The sequence below is a fragment of the Helianthus annuus genome, chromosome 6 (assembly GCF_002127325.2).
Source record: "Helianthus annuus cultivar XRQ/B chromosome 6, HanXRQr2.0-SUNRISE, whole genome shotgun sequence".
In the NCBI taxonomy this organism is placed as follows: domain Eukaryota; kingdom Viridiplantae; phylum Streptophyta; class Magnoliopsida; order Asterales; family Asteraceae; genus Helianthus; species Helianthus annuus.
In genome coordinates, this window is record NC_035438.2 from 125,019,456 (window position 1) to 125,035,419 (window position 15,964).

The following is a 15,964-nucleotide window of genomic DNA, read 5'->3' on the forward strand; positions in this document are numbered from 1 at the left end:
ATAACTACATAAATAACCGGACCTAAATCGGGGGATTGGATAGTATGAGGTTTCGTAAACCAAATGAGTATTGGAACTCATATGATATGGTCTAGCAAAGCCTACATACTAAAATGAAAGCTAACCTAAGTGCTTACGACCCATTACGACCCGTTTAGGTAGCTTACGCTACTTTAACGCGTCGTTCGCGTAAAACGCGTTCAGAACGCCTAACTAGTCCTATGACAAGTAATGTATGCCTTAACATGTCTAATATTATTGTCTAATCAGTTTAGATGTCAAAACTTAGGTTACATATGCTTAAAATGAATTTATGCGTAAAAAGGGCATTTTGGTAATTTTCCTAAGGCATAAGAATTACTTATCATACAACTACTTAAACGACGTGACCATAAGGTATAACCTTAAAAGGTTATTTTATATACAACTATGGTCAGCTAAAGTGTTTGGTCGGAACCTAATGATCGACCAAATGGGTCGGGTTCGAAAGTATAAGCGATTGATTAGATAGCTTACCTTTACGACCCTAAACAAGCACAAATCTAAAAGCGACGAGCTAAACATGCTAGAACATGTTTAGTAAGGTTAGAAAACAGGTTTGGTATCAAAACAGACGGTTTTGATACCCTAGAGTAGTTTGGTTACAAAATACGCGAGGAAACGCATTTTGGCCGAAACTACGACTCGTCACTGAGCCTAGATAACGTGGAAATCAGTAGGTATAGACACTAGGGATTATAACCATCGTGATTACGCTCACGTTATGAAGTTCAAACGAACTTCGCATTGACCATAAACTGTTCAATGCAGAAAGTCAAACGCAGTTTGACTTTAACGCTAAAACGAATGAAAAACGCGAAAGAATACTTACAGAAGGTCCCCACAAGATTTAACCCGATTCGCTTTCAAGTAGGAAGTATATACTTCTACTTAGAAAGCTTTGAATCAGATTAAATGTAGGAAATGAATGAAGTTGGGTTGGGTATTTATAGATTTCCTTGAACCGTTAAGATCGTTCGTCGAAAAACGTGATTTAATCTCAACCGTACACATGTGCCCATGGTTTTGTAATACCATGGGCACCCCTAGAATGGCCCATAGTGTCACACCCTGGCTTTTGTGGAAGCGTGGGTTTATTTGGTGTGACTTCTTAATACCATAGCAACAATCACAACATGCTATATGATAAAAACAAGTGATGTTCATCCATTAAAATAGTTAAAAAATGCATAACATATTGTCTTGAAACAAAAACATCAACCACACGATACGTTTACAAAACATGACTTGTTTAAAAATTAGTTCATAAGACTCGACGAAAAGCTACCAACGACACAAGGACTTGAGACATGCAACTCGTCCAGGAAAGAGTTACACTTCCCAAACCTACGACTCCGGATGACATCCTTATTAAGTACGCAGCTAAATCATGCATCACTTGCCAGATCCAAATTAATTACCTGAAATACATGTAGTTTAAAAAGTCAACAAAAAGTTGAGCGAGTTCATGCGTAAGTCTGTGTGAATAAACCGTTTAATATGTCTGTAAGTAAAAATAGTCCCTGGTATGTAGCAATAAGGAAAAATGATCACCACTGGGTTGCAAATCCAATAGTATATGTGAATGATGCAGGAAGACTCAAACCTAGCAAATTTGTCTCCGCTATGAAGACATAGTCACCACTATGGGCCCCCGGCCTCATGGGTGTGGGCTCGCTACACCCAAATAGATCTATCACTCATGTCCCGTGGTCCTACGATGAGGATTAATGGCCTTAAGTGTCATGCCCACCACTCACTTGATCGCGTTATAAAAACCCCTACTTAAGCTAATCATACCAATAATAAAATGCCTGAAATAATTTGTAAACATGTATTCCACCCCCGAAGTATAAAACCAAAAACAGTAAAGGAATAGGGGGTCATGAACTCACCGTAGTGCGTCTTGACTCGAACTTAAACTCTTTCCGCTACACGACAACCTACAACGTACTAATGTCTATTAGACGAACGGGCCGTGCCTTGGCTTAGAGTTTAGTGTTTTGATTTGCGTTACTTAGGTATTATTTTGTTAAAACAATAATAATTATTTAACTTAACTATCGTTCTTAGAAAAATAGTTAGAAAACTATTTCGTATCGATTTTCTCGAATATTTTACTAAGTGTTCGGATTCTCGGAAAATTTCGGCAGAGTCTCCTCTGTAAATAGAGGTGTCCATGCTTAAATAGCATATCATTTTCTTTTATATATATCCAATAGTTCATTTTCAATAACCAAACCAACATATAGACATACAAAACATTACATACTTCATTTCAGCTTTATTACTCGAAACCGGACTGTTTTCGAGGATTTTTCTAAAATAGTAAAATAGTTAATTGTGTAAAAATATCAAAGTCCAATTCATTACCCATATTTTATAGAAAATCATTTTCTCGACTGCAATCAAATTTGTTACCTTCTGATCGCAGTTTACGGAAATATTCACTAAAAATCAACCGTAAGTCCGTTTGACGAAATTCCAGTTGGAGGGTCGTCTGACAATGGTGTCTATCTACTGTAAAAATTCCATGAGTTGATTTTACTCAGGTTTTAAGTTATGACTCCGAAAATAACATACTTTTTTCTGAAATAAAAATGCAGCTTGAGCTGCTGTCCAAAAATAGTCTTTTAAAAATAGTAAACGGTCTCGAAAAATTATGATTCCAGTGCCATTTGTTTAGTTATTCCAAAAAACTCATTTTAGGCTTTAGAAAATCCGTTTTTCAACTTAGAATGATCCTGTTACAGCCTGTTGAAGTTGGTTGGAAATCCAACTCAGCAAGCTGTTTAAGTTGTAGAAGTGACCAAAAGTGCATAAACGAAGATCCTAATCATGGTTTATGGATGAACAAATGTTAAAAACAACAATCATGCATTAACCAACCTAAATCATTCAGATTTCAACCTCACACAACCTTTTTATATGTGGTTTTTAGGCAGAATTTTAAGTTCACATTTTAGTGTTTAAGCTTTTTGTGTGTCATGAACATTCAACAAATCGTAACAAGAATCAATGTGGAACAAGAGTATGAAGGGACTTACTACTAGCACAAGGCTAGGGTTGTAATCTTAGTGCAAGGATGAAGGAGAATGATGGTGAGAAAAGCTTGAACAAGGCTTCTTGAGAGCACTTCAACTTCACACTTCTATGGAGGATCTTCACAACTTAAAAGAGAGCTTTTAGTGGAAGAAGATGGAGATGTGAAGATGATGGTGGTGATTTTCGGTTATGAGAGGGGGGGGGGGTATATGGGCCGAAAATTAAGAGAGAGAGAGGAGAAGATTGGTTGTTGCCTTTGAAATGATGACATTCCCTTGGAAATATGCACTACTAGGAGTTAGGGTAATCATACCCATCCTATTGGCCAATGGAAGTGAGATTTGCCTTACACAAGATTTAAACAAAATATTCTCTAATTATTTGGGCAGATTTTCGGTTATGGGGGGGGGGGTTAAGGTGTAAATTTTTGTTAATTAGTAGGTAATTATTAAAAGGTTAAGGGTATTTACAAGTATAGTGGGTGTATGTCATGTTTACATGGTGCATGGGGATTTTTGTGACCATGATTAATTTAAAATAATAAAATAATATTTCTAACAATATTTTCATGTCTCGGGTAATGTCTGGTTGTTCGGTTTCGCATCGTTCCGTTAAAGCGTTTAATTGTCCCGTAAAGCGTCTTTTGTGCATCTTTTTTGTAACGAGATTAATTCCAACACTTAGGAAAGTGTCCAGGACCATTTAGTCAATACTCTGTATAATATGAGTGTGTTAAAAGCTGAATTGTTACAGAAAGTGTGGAATTCTGTAATTAATTTGCGTTTTAGGCACTTTCCGGCACTCCAACTATCACCTAGTCACATAGTCTTATGGTCCTCACTTCCCGACACTCCATACTGGTGTAGTGTTTTATTCCTGGCCCATACTGGCCTAAAAATAGTATCTGTCTAAGTACTGGCATTGTCAGCATGTGTCTGAGTTATCCGCTTACTGTGCTAACTGTGTTTTGTGCATCAGGTTTGTCACTAAGAGTCTGTATGAAATAATTGGAGTGACTGTACGTAAAGAATGCACATGTATGTATATAACATAAATCAGTAAGCAGTTTAAAGTGTCAGATGTAATCAAGCACAGTCATTAAGCACATAATTAGGGTTAATTAATTTGTACAGTACCTGTAATTGTACGGGTTGTCACATTCTCCCCCTGTTAAGAAAATTTCGTCCCGAAATTTTAAGTTCTACTTCTAGTTGCAGGGGTCTTGGGGAATAAATGTGGGTACTTGGCCTTCATATGATCCTCACGTTCCGACGTGAACTCCGGGCCGTGTCGTGCATTCCATCGAACTTTAACGAGTTTGACACTACTCCAGCGTGTCTTATTAATCTTCCAATCCGTAACCTCAACCGGTTCCTCAACAAAGTGGAGTGTGTCGTCGATATGAACCTCATCAGCAGGAATGACAACTGTCTCTTGAGTCGGACTCTTCTTCAGGTTCGATACATGGAATGTATCGTGAACACCATTAAGTTCCGCAGGTAAGTCCAACTTGTATGCTATAAGCCCAATCCTTTGCAGGATTTTGAAAGGACCAATGTAGCGCGGATTCAACTTCCCATGCTTTCCAAAGCATGCCACACATTTCCAGGGTGAAACCTTTAGCAAAACCATATCCCCAACTTGAAACTCCAAGGGTTTCCTCCTTTGGTTTGCGTAACCTTTCTGTCGGTTGCGAGCTGCCTCGATGCGTTTTCGAATTTGAAAGATCTTGTCTGTTGTTTCCTGAACCATTTCGGGGCCAACCAACTGTCTATCACCCGCATCAGCCCAGCATAGCGGTGATCGACACTTGCGCCCATAAAGAGCTTCAAACGGTGCTGCTCCAATGCTGGTGTGGTAGCTGTTGTTGTACGAAAATTCGACCAAGGGTAAGTGTTTGTCCCAGCTACCACCTAGGTCCATTACACATGCTCTCAGCATATCTTCCAATGTTTGAATCGTTCGTTCACTCTGGCCGTCCGTTTGTGGGTGAAATGCTGTACTCAGGTTCAGCTGAGAACCAAATGCTTCTTAGAAGGACTGCCAAATCCTTGATATGAATCGTCCATCTCTATCAGAGATAATCGAGAGGGACACTCCATGACGTGCAACAATCTCCCTCATGTATATTTCAGCAAGTTTACTTATGTTGTCCTTTTCCCTGATCGGCAGGAAGTGCGCAGATTTTGTCAGTCGATCTACAATTACCCAAATTGTATCGTGGCCCTTTGGCGTCTTTGGCAATTTCGTTATGAAGTCCATGGAAATCTGTTCCCATTTCCATTGGGGTATTACAGGTTGTTGCAGGAGACCTGAAGGCTTCTGGTACTCGGCTTTACCCTTGGCGCAAGTTAAACATCTGCCAACATATACTGCAACATCGCCTTTCATCCTAGGCCACCAGTAGAAATCCTTAAGATCTTGGTACATTTTATCTGCTCCTGGATGAGTTGAGTATCGTGACTTGTGAGCCTCATCGAATATAACCTTCCTCAATCCTCCGAACAGAGGAACCCAAATTCGATTCATGAAACGCAAGGTTCCTTTCTTGTTTAGCACTAACTGTTTCTCCATCCCATGGAGATACTCATCCTCAATATTGCTTTCTTTCAAAGCTTCTCTCTGCGTGGCACGAACGCGCAACGAGAGGTCTGTCTAGACAATCATTTCTAAAGCCCTAACCCTTATGGGCTTAATCCTTTCTTTTCGACTTAAGGCGTCAGCAACTACATTCGCCTTTCCTGGGTGATACTTGATTTCACAGTCGTAGTCGTTCAACAGCTCAACCCAGCGTCTCTGTCTCATGTTAAGTTCCTTTTGATCGAAGATGTGCTGTAAACTCTTGTGATCAGTGAAGATTGTACATCTTGTTCCATACAAGTAGTGTCGCCAGATCTTCAATGCGAACACTACGGTGTGTGACACCTGTGTCACTTCAGCCATCAAACAAATACCAAACTAATGAAATATTGTATTTCATACTTGGGATTTGTATAAACATATGTATCATTTGCACATATCAACTCTTGTTCGATTTCGGGCTTTAGATCGCTTTCTAGAGGGTTATACGCGCACTGATGCGTAAATATAACCAGTTTAATGCAACAAACACTCCGGAATAGTGACATAGGCTTAACATACCTTAAATAACCTTTACATAACTTAGAAATAAGTTTTGGAAGGTTTGGTGTGCCGAAATCAAGTTTATTCGCTTACAGGGACTAAAATCGACAAACTGCGAAAGTATGCCGATTCGTACTGTAACGAACATTCGGGAACTTGACCATAAGTTAAACATACCCTAAATATCCTTGAAATAGCTTAGAAATAGGCTTTGAGGTGTTCGGTGTGCTAAAATAAATTTTTGGGACATTCAGGGACTAAAAGCGTCAAAAAATGCATAAGTTTGCAATTTCGCGCATATCTTACGTTCTGAATACATCCGGACATCCAAAAATTTATGTAATCATTAAAATAATATGTTTTAGTGTTTGTCTTGTCAAAATTCCATTCGTCGCGCAATTTGGATCATTTTTGCGTCCGTTACGACTTCCGTCGTAATTAACCGAACAACGCAACCGTACGACCAAACGAGCCGACATCCGAAATATTTTTGAGCACATTTTAAGTTCCCTATACTTTAACTTCATTTTAGAGCTTTAAAATGGGGTTAACGAGGCTTAAACATGTCAAAAATGAGCCGAAATGCAAGTTTTGCAAGTTCAGGGGCTAAATTGTCGTTTTTGAAAGTTGCTGGTCTGCAGGTCCCTTACGGACCGTATGGACATGTGCTTACGGTCCGTAAGCAGTCCCCAGATCAGCAGAATTGTAGAAACATTGAATCTGGCCTGTTCCAGCTGTTTTGATGGTTTTAATCCCTTGTTTTCAATATCATTTGATGGTTTTCATGTTCCCATTGTATTCTAATACCTTGGGCCCAAGTGTAAGGTTGAGATTCAAGCTCGATTATCGAGAAACGATCCTAATGGTTGTGCCTTTCCTATAAATACCCCCACCCTTCTCACCCCCAACTCACTTGAATTCTGAGATTTTCTCTAAGTTGGAGTGGTTATCACTTCATACCTGAGAAATACTTGGAATTCAATCTTGCGGGGACCTTCTGTAAGTATTCTTTCGCGTTTTTCGTTCGTTTTAGCATTAGAGTCAAACTGCGTTTGACTTTCTGCTTTGACCAGTTTTTGGTCAACGCGAAGTTCGTTTGAACTTCATAACGTGAGCGTAATCACGATGGTTATAGTCCCTAGTGACTACACCAACTGATTACCACGTTATCTAGGCTCAGTGACGAGTCGTAGTTTCGGCCAAAATACGTTTTCTCGCGTATTTTGTAACCAAACTACTCTAGGGTATTAAAACCGTTTGTTTTAATACCAAACCTGTTTTATAACTTTACTAAACATGTTCTAGCATGTTTAGCTTGTCACTTTTAAATTTGTGCTTGTTTAGGGTCCTAAAGGTAAGCGATCTAATCAATCGCTTATACTTTCGAACCCGACCCACTTGGTCGATCATTAGGATCCGACCAAACACTTTAGATGACCATAGTTGTATATGAAATAACCTTTTAAGGTTATACCTTATGGTCACGTCATTTAAGTAGTTGTATGATAAGTAATTCTTATGCCTTAGGAAAATTACCAAAATGCCCTTTTTACGCATAAATTCATTTTAAGCATATGTAACCTAAGTTTTGACATCTAAACTGATTAGACAATAATATTAGACATGTTAAGGCATACATTAATTGTCATAGGACTAGTTAGGCGTTCCGAACGCGTTTTACGCAAACGACGCGTTAAAGTAGCGTAAGCTACCTAAACGGGTCGTAATGGGTCGTAAGCACTTAGGTTAGGTTTCGTTTTAGTATGTAGGCTTTGTTAAACCATATTACATAAGTTCCCACACTTATTTGGTTTACAAACCCTCGTACTACCCGATCCTCCGTTAGGTCCGTTTATTAATGTAGATACTTATATTAGGTGCCGTTTGAATCCGTGATCTTCTAGCTTTGCTTGGTGGATATTTAAAGTCTATTGAGCAATCTCAAGTGAGTACATAGTCCCCTCTTTTACTGTTTTCCAAACATTTTGGGGTGAAACACATGTGCCTACTTGTTACTTTCATGCTTTTCATGTTTTCATATCATATACTTGCTATTTTCATTAGTACACTATTAGTACATGATTTCATTATGTTTTGCTATGTATGTTTACTTAACATGCTAGCACATTGTTTTACATCACATTTCTCTTGCTATGTATGTTTACTTAACATGCTAGCACATTGTTTTCACTACTTTTTCTGCTATGTATGTTTACTGAGCATGCTAGCACATTGATTTACATGACTTTTCTACTTTGTATGTTTACTTAGCATACATAGTACATTTGATTTACATTTACCTTTTTCATGCTATGTATGTTCATTTAGTCCATACTTAGTACATTCACATCACATCACATGCTTACATTCGGTAAAACATTTGGTTTGTTTAAACGGTTCTTTTACTACATTCATTAACATTAGCTACGCCGCTCGGTAGTAAGTAATGGTACCATAGGACTTGACAAATCCCGTTCCTGACATCCTAGGTTTGTTTGGGTGTAAGGAATGACTGAATCCGTGAACATTTTCACTTTGATAACCTTTACTCTAAGGTTATCCTGCTGTCTCAAGGCTTGAATGTATTGCGTTTAACATACCGCATAAGTGTTTATATCAGTATAGCATGCACATCCACAAAACATAACATTGATTTAAACTGAGTTTTACTTCAATACTTTGTTTTGTGCATTTTCACCTATGGTTTAGTTGATACATATTTCACTTGCCATACATGACTTTTTGTTTACACATTTCATGATTACATTTGACATAGACATTTTTGACATGGTTTTTACTATGACATTTGACAAATGGTTTAGACATGGGCAATTTACATTGATGGTTTGTTTGGGTAAGTGATTTGAGTAACGAGACGTGTGTAATGTGATACAAGCATGGTGGATACGCCGCTGGTACTTCCTATATATAAGTGCTTGTATTATATTACATGTCGTAGCGTTATTTAAATCATTCAATTTGGACTTATACATTTTACACAAATAACATATTTTTCACAAGACATTGTTTTACAAAACAGTTTGTTTTATACAAACTCATTTTACTTGGTTATTCATTTAACCTTACATTATTCATTTAAATATACATATCTATCATCGCTTTTCAAATGATTTATAAAACAAAACATTTTACAAGGATCATGACTGACTTTTTGTTAAACAACTTTTTTTTTCTAAACTTATAAGTCATGAATCCTAAATCAATAAAACCTATGTACTCGCCGGCATTTTTATGCTGACGTACCTATTTTCACATGTGTTTCAGGAGACGATGCATAGGATTGATCAAGATACACATAGGCGGACTTGGGCCTTAGTAACATTAAAAGATGCAAGACTAGTTAATTATGTTATGCTTATTTGTTTGTTAAGACATTGTAATTCTTTTAATCAATAAAACAACATTTCAATTTTCCATGTGTTATCAAACAATGATTCTGTTACAACACTCCCCGACGATTCCGCCACGTTTTGTTGTTTTACGTGGTCGGGGTGTGACACGGCGCCTAACTCTAAGTCATGCGTGGTGTAGTTTTTCTCATGTACCTTCAGTTGGCGTGAAGCATAAGCTATAACTTTCTGTCGCTGCATCAACACGCAGCCTAAACCCTGACGCGAGGCATCACAATATACCACGAAGTCGTCCGTGCCTTTGGGTAGAGCTAAAATCGGTGCGTCACAAAGCTTGTTTTTCAACAATTGAAACCCTTCTTCTTGCTTATCGCTCCAATCAAACTTCTTGTCCTTCTGAGTAAGTGCGGTGAGAGGTTGAGCGATTTTAGAAAAATCCTCAATGAATCTACGATAATACCCAGCCAAACCTAAGAATTGCCGAATCTCGGTTAGCATTTTCGGGGACTCCCAATTCTTGATTGCCTCGATCTTGGTGGGATCCACATGGATTCCACTTCCATTAACCACATGTCCAAGAAACTGGACTTCGCGTAACCAAAACTCACATTTCGAGAACTTGGCGTACAACTTCTCCTTCTTAAGCAGCTCTAGAATAGCTCTCAAGTGTTGCTCGTGCTCTTCCTTCGTCTTCGAGTAGATCAAAATATCGTCAATGAATACGATTACAAACTTGTCGAGGTACGGCTTGCAGACTCTATTCATCAAGTCCATGAAAACTGCTGGAGCGTTTGTCAACCCAAATGGCATAACCAGAAACTCGTAATGTCCATATCGAGTTCTAAAAGCAGTTTTGGGAATACTTTCCTCTTGTATTCTCAACTGGTGGTAACCTGATCTTAGATCGATCTTTGAGTAAAAACTCGAACCTTGTAGTTGATCGAACAGGTCATCGATCCTTGGCAAAGGATATCTGTTCTTGACAGTCAACTTGTTAAGCTCGCGGTAGTCTATACACATGCGAAAACTACCATCCTTCTTCTTAACAAACAAAACTGGAGCTCCCCAAGGCGAGAAGCTTGGTCTGATAAATCCCTTGTCTAACAACTCTTGGAGTTGCGTCGACAGCTCTTGCATCTCTGACGGTGCAAGTCGATAAGGTGCCTTAGCCACAGGCGCGGCGCCTGGAACTAAGTCAATGTGGAATTCGACTTGTCTTGGAGGCGGCAATCCAGGCAAGTCTTCTGGAAAGACTTCAGGATATTCCTTCACGACAGGGATATCTTCGATCTTTGGCTCATCGGCCTCCTTATCAACGATATGTGCCAAGAAGGCAAAACATCCTTTCCTCAAACACTTCCTAGCTTTCAAGCAGCTAATGATCCTCAATGGCGTATCGCGCTTCTCTCTGTGAACCACAATCGTCTCTCCATCGGCCATTGGGATGCGGATGGTCTTTCGTGACAAACCACCTCGGCTTTGTTGCTAGACAGCCAATCCATCCCTATTACCACGTCGAAGCTTCCCAACTCGACTGGCAGTAGGTCTAGCGTAAATTCGTGTCCTCCCAGTTCTATCATGCATCCCCTAATAACTTCACCCGTTTCCACTAGTTTTCCATTTGCCAATTCAATAGAGTACGGAACGTCTAACTTACTAGCAGTTAACCCAAGCATGTTCTTAAAGTCTAACGATACGAAACTATAATCGGCACCAGTATCAAAAAGAACAGACGCATAGCGTTGATTTATAGGGAACGTACCAGTGACAACGTTCGGATCCTAGCGCGCTTCCCTCGCACCAATGTTAAAAACTCGGCCTTGAGCTTGATTTATCTTGGGCATTCCCTCTTGAAGTGCCCAACGTCCCCGCAGTTGAAGCATCCTGGCCTCGGCCATTCCCACTACCATTTCCGTTTCGATTTCCATTTGTTCCCCGGTTACCAGCTTGATTTGGGGCATTCCCACGATTTCCGCTTCCCCCATTATTTCCTTATGGTCTGTTTCCATTACCGCGGTTGTTGTTATTGTAACCCCTCTGGCCACCTTGGCCTAATCCAACCCAACACGTCTCCTTTGAATGACCTGTCTTCCCGCAAGATTCGCATTTCCTGAGTCGGCACGGGCCGGGATGATGGAACTGACATGTACCACACTTGGGCAGAGTGCCCATGTATCCTCTTCCTCTGTTTTCGGTACCAGTTCCGGCCCTGGCTGGTGCACTTCCTTCTTCCCTCTTGCTAACACTGCTGGTGCCCTTTTTGAAATTTTAGAACTTCCTCTTGTTCTCACTTGGCGACGATTCAACATGTGTTTCCTTCTTTTTCGATTCAGAGATTGAAAATTTGTTCAATCTGATGGCTTCCTCTGTAAGTGCCACACTGAGATCAATGGCTTCGGTAATCGTTAGGGGTTTGGACGTCGTTACCATGCTCATGATTTGGGGTGCCAATCCCAGATGAAATGCTCAATGCGTTTAAACTCAGGCTCAACCATATACGGCACAACGCGTGACAAGTCGTGAAACCTTTGCACATATTCAGCAATCTTTGGGCCGTCCATTTTGAGGTGCCAGAACTCGGTTTCCAGTTTCTGTATCTCGGCCCGAGAACAGTATTTCTTCCTCATGAGCTCCTTTAGCTCAGTCCATGTCATAGCATACGCCGCTGCTTCCCCCAGGGTCTGTACTTGAAGGTTCCACCAAGATAGGGCACCGTCAAGAAAGAGCCCTGAGATGTACGTAACTTGGTGCTCGAGAGCACACTTGCTCATCCTTATAACAGAATTCGTCTTCTCTGTCCACCTAACGAAAGCAACAGCACCCCAGTGCCGTCGTAGTTCAAGGGTTTACAATCCAGGAATTGCTTGTAGGTACAACCGTTGGGAGGGTTGTTGTTGCTGTTCGGAATGTTGCCGCTTGTTTCTCCTTGAGAAGCAGCATACTGCGCAATAGCGGCAGCGATGATTCCTTGTAGTTCTGCCTGGTTAGTCGGCATGCGTGCGTCACGTCGAGGAGGCATTTCCTAGAGGATGTTCCATATTGGTCAGGTCATAGTAAGTATAGTAATTATACGTATACATTGTAACATTCATCATCCACATAACATCTCATGTCATAACCATAACAAATAATCAACAATGCATGAAATTAAAAGACTTGCGATTAATGTTTCATAAACAAACCACCGATACAGTTTCACAATTTTACCATGGGCCAAAATATATGTCTGAGTACAATAACAAATAAACCAAAAATCAAAATCGTGGTCTTCAAAAAAAAGTCTTCATAATCATGGCTCTAGCACTATCTTCCCACTAAGAGTAGCTGATCTGTTGATGGTCTGAAATCCCTGTTGCCCCGAGTATATCCCTAAGCTGACGGTGGAGGAGGAGGTGGAAAATGAGAGAAAATCAATCGGCACAACTGCACCAAATCCTCCTCAAGTGCATAGGCAAAACGTAACACGAAAGCAACCTGTCGATCGAGAGGGAGGAAATGAACGTCTGAATCCTGAAATGAGGGAAAAGAAGTGTGCGATGCTGAAAACTGAGTCTGACAGGGACAGTGAGGATGTGGAGTTCTCTCCAATCGCTGGACACACTACCTCAAGGCGTCCCGCCGTAACTGCAGCGACGTGAGCGTGTCCTCCACAGAGAATCCGTCATAAAATGGATGATAAGTGTCAGATACAGGCATGACATGGGGTGCTGACCATAGGGATGGTTCACCCATCAGGGCTGATGTGACAACTCGAAATTTAGAACCTTCTTGTGTCTCGATGTAACATACTTGTACACTATGGGACTGGTTAACTTGTTAATAAATGTGAAGTTTTACGTGAAATGTGCCTTGTTTGTGTGTTGGTATGTATATACGTATGTATTATAAGTGAACCGAGAACCCGACCCGAGAACAAAGGACCCGACTCGAGACCATGAGGTCTCGAGTGTATAGTAACCGAATGGGCCTTGGGCCGAGAACCTAGTGACCGGTTTGGGCCATTGGGCCGTGACCTCCTTAACCGGCTAGTAAGCCCTTTAGGGTGCACCTTGTGGAACTAGTATATATAGCAAACCCCTTGCCAACCTTGTCACTCTTTGGGCAACCACACTCACCCTCCTCTACACACTCTCCTACTAAAACCCTAAGAACACAAACACACATCAATTTCGGACCCAATCGGTTAGCACTAGGAGATCGGTTCAAGCTTGGAAATCAACATTAGAGTTCACCTTTCCCATCTCTCAACCGGTTAGTAATCCTTGTTGTGTTTTGTGCTTGGATTGGTGATATTATGACATTATGTTTTGCTTACTAAGTTGTTTTTACATGAGATGGTTGCTTATCAAGATGTTTGTTTGGTAGAAAATAGTTGTTTGTTGTCAAAAGATGATATTACATGTATGATAATAATGAACCGGTTAACATGCTTGAATTCGGATTGTTGATGCTTTGTGTTTAAAGGAGGCTGAACCACTAGTTTTAAGGAGCATGAAATCGGTTTGTAGTTGTCATGTAATCGGGTTAATAAAGGACCGAATGGTAGCCTTTGGTTCAAGTGTTTGATAATTGTTCATGTTATAATTAGGATAAATGCATAGTGTGCTTGAACAAGGGTTAAATGTATTATGAATATGTCTTTTGAATATCATATGAATGTGTTAGAATAAGGGTTGTTGTGATTTGAATATTTGAAGAACTTGTTGAATGTTTGAAGAACATGAAGAACTACTTGAATATGCTTTGAATATGGTTTGAATATTTGAAACCTGCATTGTTTGATCCATTTTGAGTAAAATTTAGACAACAAAACATGTTTAGTGGCTGGTACATATTTCTGCATGAATTCTATTGGATAGTACGACCTGCGCAGAATCAGCAACTGTTGGGGAGTCGGAACCCCTGGTTGCGACTCGAAATCTCCAGGTTACGACACCGGTTGCGAGTCAAGAACGCCTGGTTGCGACTCGCAACCACAGCATGATGAATCGAGACCACAGGTTGCGAGTCCTGTTGCGACTCGAGACCAAAACATGATAAGCCGAGACCGTGGTTGCGACATAGGTTGCGACTCGCAACCACCTATGATCAACACAAACAGCATGACCCGAGACCGGGGTTGCGAGTCCGGTTGCGACTCGAGACTACACTTATTGGACTTGTTTAGTTATGGGCCTAAGTTAGTGGGCCGGACTTATGGACTTCTGTGTTACCTTTGACGTGTTGTTTGGGCCTGTTACTACGAGCCCAACTGTTTGGGCCTCACACTTGGACTTTGGGTTGGTATTTGACTGTTACCTGTGAACTGTTTATGTTAAACGTGTTGCCACGATTATTACCTGTGTACAATACGTGTTGAACATACGTGCACTGCTTGGCTTGAATCTGATACGAATAATACCTGTGATAGGACCTAATTGATTACCTGCAACTTAATTGACTTTCCGTGATTAACTGCCGAGCAAACCATGGTGAGTTCACACCCTCTACAAAGCATGGGATTCCCTGGGTTGGGAACGGGGTTAAGGAACGTGGATTCCTCGTCCTCCTTGGGTAGGACGTCAGTGGTTCAGGAATGTGATTCCTCGTCCGGATGGACGGATAACTCGTACTAGACTAAAACTCTATCACGAAGTCCCTCCTTTTTGTATCGACTAATCGCCGGGCCAATGGCGAGCGGGTCATTAGTTAGATAGCGCTATTTAGGTCTGACAAACCTCACACCGTGCCGCAGAGGGCGGGCGTGAACTAATGGATCTGGGGCACGTCAATGATGATAGACATTGATGTTTTCAGGGCACATAAACATGACTACAGTCAGCAGTCGATAAACGAGTCTAGTGTACGCATGGGGTAGCCCCCACGGCCGAAATGCCTGATAACTAACATGGGGTAGCCCCCACGGCTGGAGTGCCGGAGTAACTGGGAATGAACATGTCACGTTTTTAAACTATGGGGTAACCCCCACGGCAGGATGCCAGTTAAAGGAAACTGTTTTGAAATAACTAAAACGAACACCCAACCGTGAACTCACTCAACTAGTTGTTGACTCGTTACTACATGCTTTGCAGGACCATAGGTACTCAGCTGGAGCTTGCATGGAGGAGAGTCGTTGTGGGACACGGACTGCTGCGTGTCATATTTCATTTGAGAACATTTGAACTTATGTTTTAACTTTAAACTTATGCTTCCGCTTGCAACTTAACTTGTTTGTTTTGAAACACCAATCCTATGGGTTAAACTATTATGATATTTATATGCTTGTTCAGTATGATTGGTGGCTGGATCCTGGTCAGTCACGCCTCCAAGCGGTAGTACTCCGCAGGTGGGATTTTGGGGGTGTGACAGATTGGTATCAGAGCCATTGGTTATAGTGAACTTGGTTT